Source organism: Nelumbo nucifera, chromosome 2 (genome assembly GCF_055504915.1).
Source record: "Nelumbo nucifera cultivar China Antique chromosome 2, China Antique-T2T, whole genome shotgun sequence".
Taxonomy (NCBI): Eukaryota; Viridiplantae; Streptophyta; class Magnoliopsida; order Proteales; family Nelumbonaceae; genus Nelumbo; species Nelumbo nucifera.
Window position 1 is genome coordinate 6,132,428 of NC_142650.1, and position 10,346 is coordinate 6,142,773.

Sequence of the window (10,346 nt, forward strand, 5' to 3'; positions counted from 1 at the left end):
CGTATCTGCACCAGTTGAGCATGTTGCAGTGGCCAGTGAGGTGCAGCCCTCACTTGGGTCTCTCTCACTTTAGCAAAAGTCTCTTTCTTTTTCTGGTCAAAACCAATGAAAACCTAAGCAAATAAAAAACTAATAAATGTCTCGTCCCCTGGCCCCTGCTGCTTCTCTGCTTCTCCACTTGTGTGACACGTGGAAGCATGGGGAGCAAGCAACGGCAGAGTGATTGATTAAGGTTAAAGGATTGAGGATTGAGGATTCCCTCCTTTTGTGAACCGTTTTCATAACTCCTTGGTACTAAATTACATACATAACCCTCTCCTCTCTGCCCCATGAGTCCATGACCATGAACATGATTTTTTTTTCTTTGCCTTTTCATCTGTTCCCCCCTCCAGTCCCCCTGTCACCTCTTGGCCTCTTGTACAGCCAGTCGGCCTTTTTGAGTAAATTAGAGCCCATAAGAGCTCACCTCACTCTCTCTCTCTCTCTCTCATTATGTTCTTCTCTCCCGTTTCTATGACTTATGAGTGTTAGTCATCAGAGATTCCTGTCTGAAGATGCTCTGGCCTCTGGAGTGTGAACTTGTGCTTGTAATGTATTACATGAACCATCTGATTAATCTGTTTGGTTCCGTTTCGTGTGGATCAGGGTGGATTTGGAATTGGACCTCTGAGAGGAGTAGTGAAAGGGGGAATCTCTCTCTCTCATTCTTTTTTTTTTTTTTTGTGGGTGGGGGGTATTAATTATTAAAAGCAAAGGTGGAATCAAAATTCAAATCCATTCTACTGTAGTAGCAATCCAAACTCAGCTTTTCTTTTATTTTCTTTTTAATCTTTCTCGAGCGGATAGTTGGCCACTAATCCAAAGGGGCATGCTTTGCCTCGAGGAGAGTCATGATTGGCCACATCATCTTTTCCTTCAGAAATAGAAAATTAGAAATGAATGGGTGGCACCTAGGGGTTGTGTAGAAACTAGAAAGAAAACTGAAAACCTAACCTAATCGACCCCAGCCGTCAGAGGCAACCTCATTTCCAGTAGAAGGCAAACCACAGCCTTCATTAATTATCCCCCACCCTAAAAAAAAAGGAAGAAGAAATCTTTTACTCTACGACTACGTACCCATTTGTTAAAAACAGCTAAAATGGAGTAGTACTAACAAGAAGCTCTGGTTCTGGTTTCTGAATGGTGAAATCACAAAACTGGGCTACCCTCTCTCTCTCTGGACTCTCTGATCCACAAAGTACAACTTGGAGACAAAGGCTGAAAGGCAACCCCAGACCCACAGTGAATGCATTGCAATAACTCTTTACGTACAAAGGATTTGAATGATTTGCAGTTCCCAGTTCCCACCCACATTAACCCAAGTAGTAGCCCGTCTCATCTCCTTTTGTCAAGTCCAAGTCTCAACTCTCAAGATAGTAGCGAGACAGACATATCCCTTTGAGCTCAACACACTGAAAATATGAGATTCAGACCCACCTACTATTCACTGCCAAACTGTTAACACTGAGCTCCTTATTTAACATTGACTCATTCATTAATTTCTTTTTTTATTTTTTCATCCCCCCCCCAGCAGCTCAGACAGAAACACATTATTATAATTTATACATCAAAAGAAAATAAAAGAAAAGATGAATGAAGATTAATCAATCAAGAAGGTGGAAACCTTAATTTTGGGATCAGCTTAATCAAAGAGAAGGAGGTAAACAGAGAGAGAAATAGTTAGTATTTTGTTTCTGACTTGTTTTATTATTACAAGTAAATGATAAGAGACTGAAGACGGAGATGGATGGAGGTGTGGAGAGTGGAGGGCGGAGGCCCAGTAGAGATGTGCTATATTATATTTTTATTATATAAAATGAAAGTCTGCCGTACACGTGATCCTCCCACTGGCCCTCTTTGATCCCGACCATTCAGTGGTCTGGGCCACCGAGCCCACTTGGACAACGTGTACGGGTCTATTAGGGTACGGTGAACCCAGCGACGTTCTATCCCATGTTGTGAGTTGTGACAAACCAACCATCAACCTCAAACTACACTTGTAAACCGTAATAATTAATGTTGTTGTCTGTTTTTAACTCAACGGAGCCCTCCCTCCCTCCTGGCTCTTGCCTGTGGGCATGAGTCCACACGACAAATGTTTATGGGTCTTGCCCCCCCCCCCAAAAAAACACTCTCTCACGTGTTTATACTTTATTGTCAAGAAGATAAGCATGGGACCCACCATCGCCCATAACCCTTTAGTCATAAATTTGCACTGATGCAAAATTATGGCAGCTAAATGATTTAATGTAAATTCTGACTTTTTTTTGTTTTAAATTTTAGCTTATTTTGTTTGATTGCAGTACAAATAAATTAAATAAAACATGACCGAAGTAGAATAAAATAAAATACAACTGAATTTAACAAAGAATTTGCATTATTTGCACTTTCATGAATTTGTACTAGTGCAAATAAAATTGCACTGTAACCAAACACAGCTTTAACCACTGAATCAACTTCTCCCCATTACTAATAAATCTTTGGGAGAATGACGATTAAGCCCAGGATCAGAATTTTTAGGCCTAAAGTACAGTTGTGGTAGGAGTTAGCTCGGTATTGATGCCAATTCATGGGCGGGCATTAGTGTATAGAGTGGAATTTTTTGACATTTAAATATTTATAGATCTACAGTGGAATTTAGAAATCTGCATTAGGCCTGTCCATACTTTTCCATAAGTCCTCTTATAGACATATTATTCTACTTGGGAATTTGGATCTCCTCAGTCCTCCCCACACAAGACATGCATAACATGGTGGAACTTACATGGGTTATGTTGTTTAGAGCCCAGTAAGAGAACTCTTACTATTGGATAGGGATGTAAGAACAGCTTGTGGGTAGCATATTGTGTCTCTTGTTGAAATATGTAAAATTAAGATGTGTTTGGTTCCGTGGCCGTTTATTTGAAAAACGGTATTCAGGTCATCACCATGTAGGCGTTGGAGAAACACCACTATTTGGTAGAACTTATTTATTAAACAAACATTTTCTTAGTAGGTGTTTGGCATTGGTGCTGAGCATGTCTAGGTGGTGCACATTGGCTGTTTTTTAGGAAAATAGCACTAGTTTTGTTTGGTACCAGTGTTGTAGGGCCGTTTTCAGCATTGGTCATATTATCCAACATCCAATATGATGCCATATTGATGCAACATCATTGCATCGCTGTCAACAACGGGCTGTTTTCTGAGAAAACATCAAATTCGGCATTGCTTCATACTACACTTTCCTGATTTCCAAAACGTGGTCTAAAGTAACGATTTCTTACGAAAAAACAATACCAAAATGGCACCAATTCCAATCGCCTTAATTTGTATGAGAGCCAAAAGTTAAATGAAACACCATTTTTAATATTTTTCCTATCACCCAGCTGTTTATTTATTTATTGTTGAGCTTATGTGACATTTAATGACATTTATTATTTATTTATTCTCTTTTCTTTCAAAATTAAAAAAAAAACACACACACACACAAAATTTTACTAAAATAAACGGCCACAGTATTAACAGTAACAGCCCCCTAAACCCAACGTTGAAAAAAATTTGCTTTTGCGAAGAAGAACAAGTGTGTGAGCCTGAGACAGTGCATCTGTGCGTGCATGCATGCATATTCCTTTGTCTTGAAGGCTGAAGGCTGAAGGCTGGCCTTTCGTCCTAAAGTTGGAAGTCAGTCAGAGACCCAGTCGGATGCATGTGCTCATTCCGCCTCTCTCTCCATCGGAAAAACCACTTACTTTGGACTTGTTTTTCTGCGATCTGCATGCATGATTAATGATCTTGATTTGTAGTTGTGTTGTGTTGAATTGGGTTGAGAACCTTGAGATATATAAAGACGAGGCGCATCTAGTTCTAATGTGCCACTTGGAAGGTTGGGGAGAATTGGAAGGGGGGGGGGGATGGGTCCCATATTCACAGATGAAAAACAAAACAAAAAGAGGATGAGTTGTCTCCTTAATTAATCCTAATCAACAGAGAATGTAAATACAATGCAGCACTTTTTTATATCCATCTTCTCTGCCACATGGAATCGGGTCACCACAGATTGACAGATAGATATTTATAGAGAGAGAGAGAGGGTAGAGCTGAGCCAAGCAGCCAAACTTTGGGCTTATTCGGTTTGTAGTTTGTACTCTTCTTCTTCATATTTATCAAAAAAAAAAAAATAGAAGAGAGAAATGAAGAAAAAAACTTGTCATGGATGCAAATGGATAGGAAGGAAGGTGGGGGTTAAGATAGCTTAAGTCTTTTATTATTATTATTAGGGTAAAATACAAAACCCTCCTCTAAAGTTTCTGACAATCATAAAAATCTCACCTATAGTTTTGTTTTAACAAATACCTCTCCTAAACATTTGAAAATTTTGATAAAAAACCTCCTTTCCATCACCTTTCCAGGTGGAAAATGTTAGATAGATGCACCAATTTATTCAAAATACCCATTTTACCCTTTATAAATTATTTTAAATACAAAATTACTGAAATAACTCTGTTTTCACTCGACAAAAACTTTAGAAGATAATTGTTAGAGGAGGTTTGTTGAGTTAAAATAGGGTTATTTCAATAATTTTGTATGTAAAATAATTTATAAAAGGGTATAATGAATATTTGGAAAAAATTGATGCATTAGTCTAATGTTTTGTGTTTAGGAAAGTGATGGAAGCGAGGTTTTTGTCGAATTTCTCAAAAGTTTAAGGGAGGTATTTTTTTATATAAAATTATAGGAGAGGTTTTTATGATTGTCAGAAGCTGAAGCTTAAGGGAAGGTTTTTGTATTTTACCCTTGTTATTATTATAAGAAAAGGAAAAGAATATTTATATATGTCCATATATAAAAATTGTCTTGGTCGAGGATTTGGATTCTTGCCCATTCCTTTCCTTTCCTAGTCCCCCGTACACAGCATCCCCCCCTCTCTCTCTCTCCCTCATTTTCTGGTTGTGTGGCTATATATGGTTAAAGTTATAGCCTGCAAGCATGTTTAATTGACTGATATCAAACCCAGGAATTTATGCTTATGCGTGGTTAGTTGGAATTTCTCTTCAGGAAACAATGCAGAGAAGAGAAAGATGCCGTATTGCTACAGCTAGCTCTAGCTTGTTTCTTTTTTAAACATTCGCCGGCTATCAGCAAGATTAAGGAATGGAAACCTAGAAAGAATCGTTGGAGGAACTGTGTTGGAAAGCTGAGAGCAGTAATGGAATCAACTAGTGCAAGAGATGACAGTTAGGATGGAGACCAACAACAAGTAGTAAATTTGAAACTTGTGGTATCTTCTTTTTTAAGTCCACTTGCATTTAGTCAAATGTGACAGAGTTTTTCAATTTGATGAGATGTCATGGCAAGTAAAAGTTGAGCACCTAATTATATTACTTTCAAAGAATCAAAAAGAAAAAGAAAGGAAAAAAGAGAGGAATTCCAGACTACCATGAATCAATTCCCCTTTTCTCGTATTGTCCACACTCGGAGAGAATCTGATGATGAAGTAATCTCAGAATTTTATTTTTTCTTTCAGCGTCGAACTGTTGTTTTTTCGGCTCGGCCCAGCTATTATATGGAACTGTAGTGAAGTGCAGACTACGATTCTTTTGCGTTTTGCCTTTCTCTGTCTTATTTTTCAATAAAGAAATAATTCCTTGAACCCCACCCTATCCTGATGTTTAATTTATTTTCCTTGACACACTAATATGACCAAGTGACCACTGGTTAATCGTAGTCCCCATGAGAGAGAGTAGGGAAAGGAAAAGAAAGGTAAGGAAATCTTTACAAACTTTGTATGAATTTTCTTACTTTTCCTTAAAACCAAACATGGCCTTAGTTGAATTAAAAATTGCTTGTTCCATAGATGTAGGCTTAATTAGTGGTGTAACCATGTAAATCGCCTTCTCTCTTCTCTTCCCTCTTGAACTCATATCCTCAATGATTTTACAATTATTATTATTAAAAAAGATGGGAACCCACCATCAGATATGGATCCACAATATAAAACATTCTCCAAAAATTAAGAGCTATTTGATGGAAAGCTCATTTCCTTTCTACGTGGGGATGGAATAGAATTGGGTACTCTGGTTCGGTTAATCAAATCACGATGAGACTTTTTTTTCTAAACTAGGTTAACTGGCTGATTGGTTCAGTTTTCAATAATTTGATTCTTTGGTTTTTTGGTTCTTTTTTAATTTATAATATATTATCATAAATATATAATTGTATAATATAAATACTAGAAATATATGTAATATATTATATTATAAATAATATGGAATTATTTATATATAATGCATATATGTATATAATATATAATATATATGAAAAATATATAGAATATATATTCCTAAAAAGTTGATCTTTTTTCGAGAAAGCCCGAGTCCTGCCCCAAAAAAAAGGTTGGGCCTGGTGTTTTGGGCCCAAGCCCAAGAGTCCAAGACCACACGCCCAAAGTTATGTCCAAGCCAAACTTAGAACAAATTGGCTCATCAGTCTACCCGCTCCATGAACAGGTCTAAATGCTAGTAGTAGGGCAAAAATGCCAAAATCTAGAAGTTCAAGGTGGGTCTTTATCACAAATGAAAGTTTAGGAGGTTTCATTACCCCTAAAGTATAAGGGTATCAGTTTGTCATTTACTTTTGTCATTTGTTTTCAAGTAAGTCATTTACCTAGGTAAATGAATTTATTGGGGCAAGCATATCCTTTGAAATACTTACCCAGATAAGTACATTTACTAATGCTCTTTTATTTCCCAAGTAAAGTTATATAATGATCCTTTTATCCGTAGAGTAGTCATTATTAGGGGTGGATTCAAGCTGAGTCAAGCTCGGCTCACTGAAATTGTGTTAGGCTTGAGCTCGAGCTCGATTCGAGCTAGAGAGGCTTGGGCTCAAGCTCGACTGCAAGCCAAGTTTTTTTCTAAAAAATTAAAATTATACATATAAAAATATTTGTATATTTTACATACAAAAAATTATGTATTATTACACATAAAAATAAAAAATATACATATAAAAAATGTTTTTATTTTACATGCAAAAAAAATAAGAATTATAAAAATTATTTATTATTATACATAAAAAATAAAAATATTATATATAAAATATTATTATATATTTTATATATCTATATGTGTATAAATATGTATATGTATATGTATGTATGTATATAATAAAAAATTATTTATTTATTTATTATACTAGGCTCGCGGGCCTCACGAGCCGAGCTTCACTAGGCTCGAGCTTGGCTCGACTAGCAAACGAGCCTATATATTAGGCTCAAGCTCGACTCGAAGCTTGGTTTAAACCAAACCAAGCTGAGCTTGAATAGCTCGTGAGAAGCTCGGCTTGTGGCCACCCCTAGTTGTTATTGAAGGGACAATGTTGTCCCATCATGCATTAGCAATTTCCCACATAGGGGGCGTTCTTTTTTCGGATTTTGAGAGCGGGGAAAATTGGTCAATGGGATTTTGGTTCCCATTGACCAAGAATCCCATGTTCCTTCTTCAAATTTATGTGGGGACCAGTGAAAGTTTATTTTCCTGGATATCACTTACCCAGCTAACTCCTAAGTGGGTAAATAACTTTCCCACTTAGGGGGGAAGTTGCCAACACTTGAATGGGACAAAAATGTCCTTTTTAATAATGAATATTTTTATGATTAAAATAGCCATTGCCTTATTTACATGAGAAATAAATGAATATGGGTAAATACACTTACTTGGCTAAGTGTTTCCCAGGAAAAACTTACCCAAGTAAACTGCACTTACCCAAGTAAGTAACTTACCAAAAAGAGAATGGGGTCATAAAGAAAAGTTGTTTACCCAAGTCTTATGAGGGGTTCCCAGGTAAATAAATTGTTCAGGAATCTTTCTTTTCCATAGGACCCATTAATACCAAAACACGAACACAAGTTTCTTTCTTTTCTACGGGACTCACCAACTTACCTCCCATTTACCAAAAACTGAACACCACCTTTTATTATTCGGAGAAGTACGGACAGGCCCAATGCAGATTTCTGATTTTCACTGCAAAGCTATAAACATTCAAAATGTCAACAACCTACACTCTATGCACCAATGCCTACCTGTAAATTGACATCAATTCCAAACTGGCACCTACCCTAACAATACTTTGGGCCTACAAATTCTGACTCTGGGCTGAACCGTAATTCTCCTTTTATTATTAAAGTTTATTAAAGTTGGTTTGTCAATGACCGAATAATTTTAGTTGTTCACTCACATCCCTTCATGTAGTGAATGCCAATGAGAGTGAGTCTATACATGTATCCTGGCACCACAAACCCACTAACCCCCTAAATAGGTTGTGTTTTGTATCATTGCTATTTCTACCTGACAAGTAAGGTTGGTAAATACAAATTTATGAGAAAATATTTTTTTTTCTACAAAATTTTTTGAATTATTCAATACAAATTACTATTTCTACCTCAAACATTTCAGGTAGAAACTGCAATAATAGCAAACACCCAAAATTATCATTTAAATAGCTAGTAAGTGGTCTTTGGCCCCCTCAAATCTTTTGTTAAAACTATCATTTAAATAGCTAGTAAGTGGAGGCCAAACATAGTAAAGTGGTTCCTTCCCCCCTCCACCCCACCAAATTTGATCACTTTTTAATGCTCCTCCAATTCCCAAAATTAAAGACTTTTTGTTTATTTTTTCTTTAAAAAAATCTGTGATAGACTCAAACCTTCCCACCCCATTTCTCTTAAAAGCCTACATACAAAGCTATTCCCCAAATTTCACGCAAAGTGGCACTCTTAACTCAAATCCACATTCCTGTACTTGATCATGCATCTAGATTTTTCTGTTGGCACCTCAAAACGTTGAACCCAAATATCTAAGGCCTTTAGGGGCAGATTTAAAATAGACCAATTTGATTGTATAATATTAAGTAATATATATTTTTATATTTATTTACGCATGTGCCCTTGCACTAATATTTTTTTTAATAAAGTGACTGACTTCAGAATAGAACAATCTATGTTTTTATGCTCGTCAGTTCAAGATTTTTTTTCTTAATTTTTAAGTACAACTATGGTTGCCTTTCTTCTCTTTTTTCTTTTTATAATTCAATGCATTTAACATCATTTTATTAATAAATGGATGTATTGTGTGGACACTGATTTTCTTTCTCCATTTTCATCTTAACTTAAAAGCAGTCTTCCTTCAACACAGACATCACAAAGACACCGAGAGAAAGAATATTAATCTCTTCACCTCTAAGACAAAAGTACCCTTGCTTATCAATTTCTATATTGATAAAAATAAGGGTGTCTTTTGTCTTTTTACCTGGGATTTCCTAGTTTATCAAGGTTCGTCCAGCTCTTTCTCTTAATATGTATTTGAATTGAAGGAAAAGGTCGGAAAACAAATACAAAGTTGTATAGGTTTTTTTATACTTTTTTCTTTTTTTCCTTACTTTTTCTTTTAAGCCAAACACGGCCTTAATGTGACAAAAAAAATAAAAAAGAAAGAAGTGAGAAATAAGCACCCCTTAACTCACTGAAAGATCATTTCTTTTGGGGTGGTTGGAAAGCCAAGATAATATGATATATCTTGTGCAGTCGATTTCACTTTTCATATCAAGGACATAGGACATAGGAAAATAATTTTTTTTCTATTTTATTTTCAGTGTTGTTGAATTGAATTGAATTGAAAGGGAAAGAGGTGAAAGTTAAGGTGAGTGAACAGTAGGGCTGAAGTGACCCAACACAAAGAAAGAAATACACATGAACGACTTTCTCATGCCTCCACAAAAGAGAGAGAGAAAAGAAGGATTCGGATAAGAATCCTTAAATTTTGAGACATGGACACATTAAAATAATGCAACTCGGAGGCCTTAATGTTTGGTGGATGCTTTTATGGGGAAGTTGGGGGCCTTTCTTCTACTGGGATTTTTTATTTTTCCTTTGTTCCCACTCATTTTGTCAGGCCGACCGTGTCTCCCTTTTCTAGCTGGATTGAGATGTCCTTAGGGAAGCAGTAGAGACTAGAGAGAGAGTCTGTAGAATCCTTTCTTAATTTCTGTGCTTCTAAGAACCGTTCCTGGATGCTTAATTCTAGTTATGTCACCTCACCTCCAGGACTTCTCATCAACCAATAATTGCTTTCCTTCATTCATTACACAAGCTTCTGGAGAAGACTTCCACTGTTGAATTGTCAATGCATGGAGTATTCATCTTCATCCCCATCTGACCCACTTTTGTTCTTGGCATCTGACCCTTGTGAGCCAATTTGGTCGTAGCATTTATGGACTCATCTGGTTTTAACAGAACCTAGAGTCATACTCTTTTGGTTGGCCTTTAGTTTTTC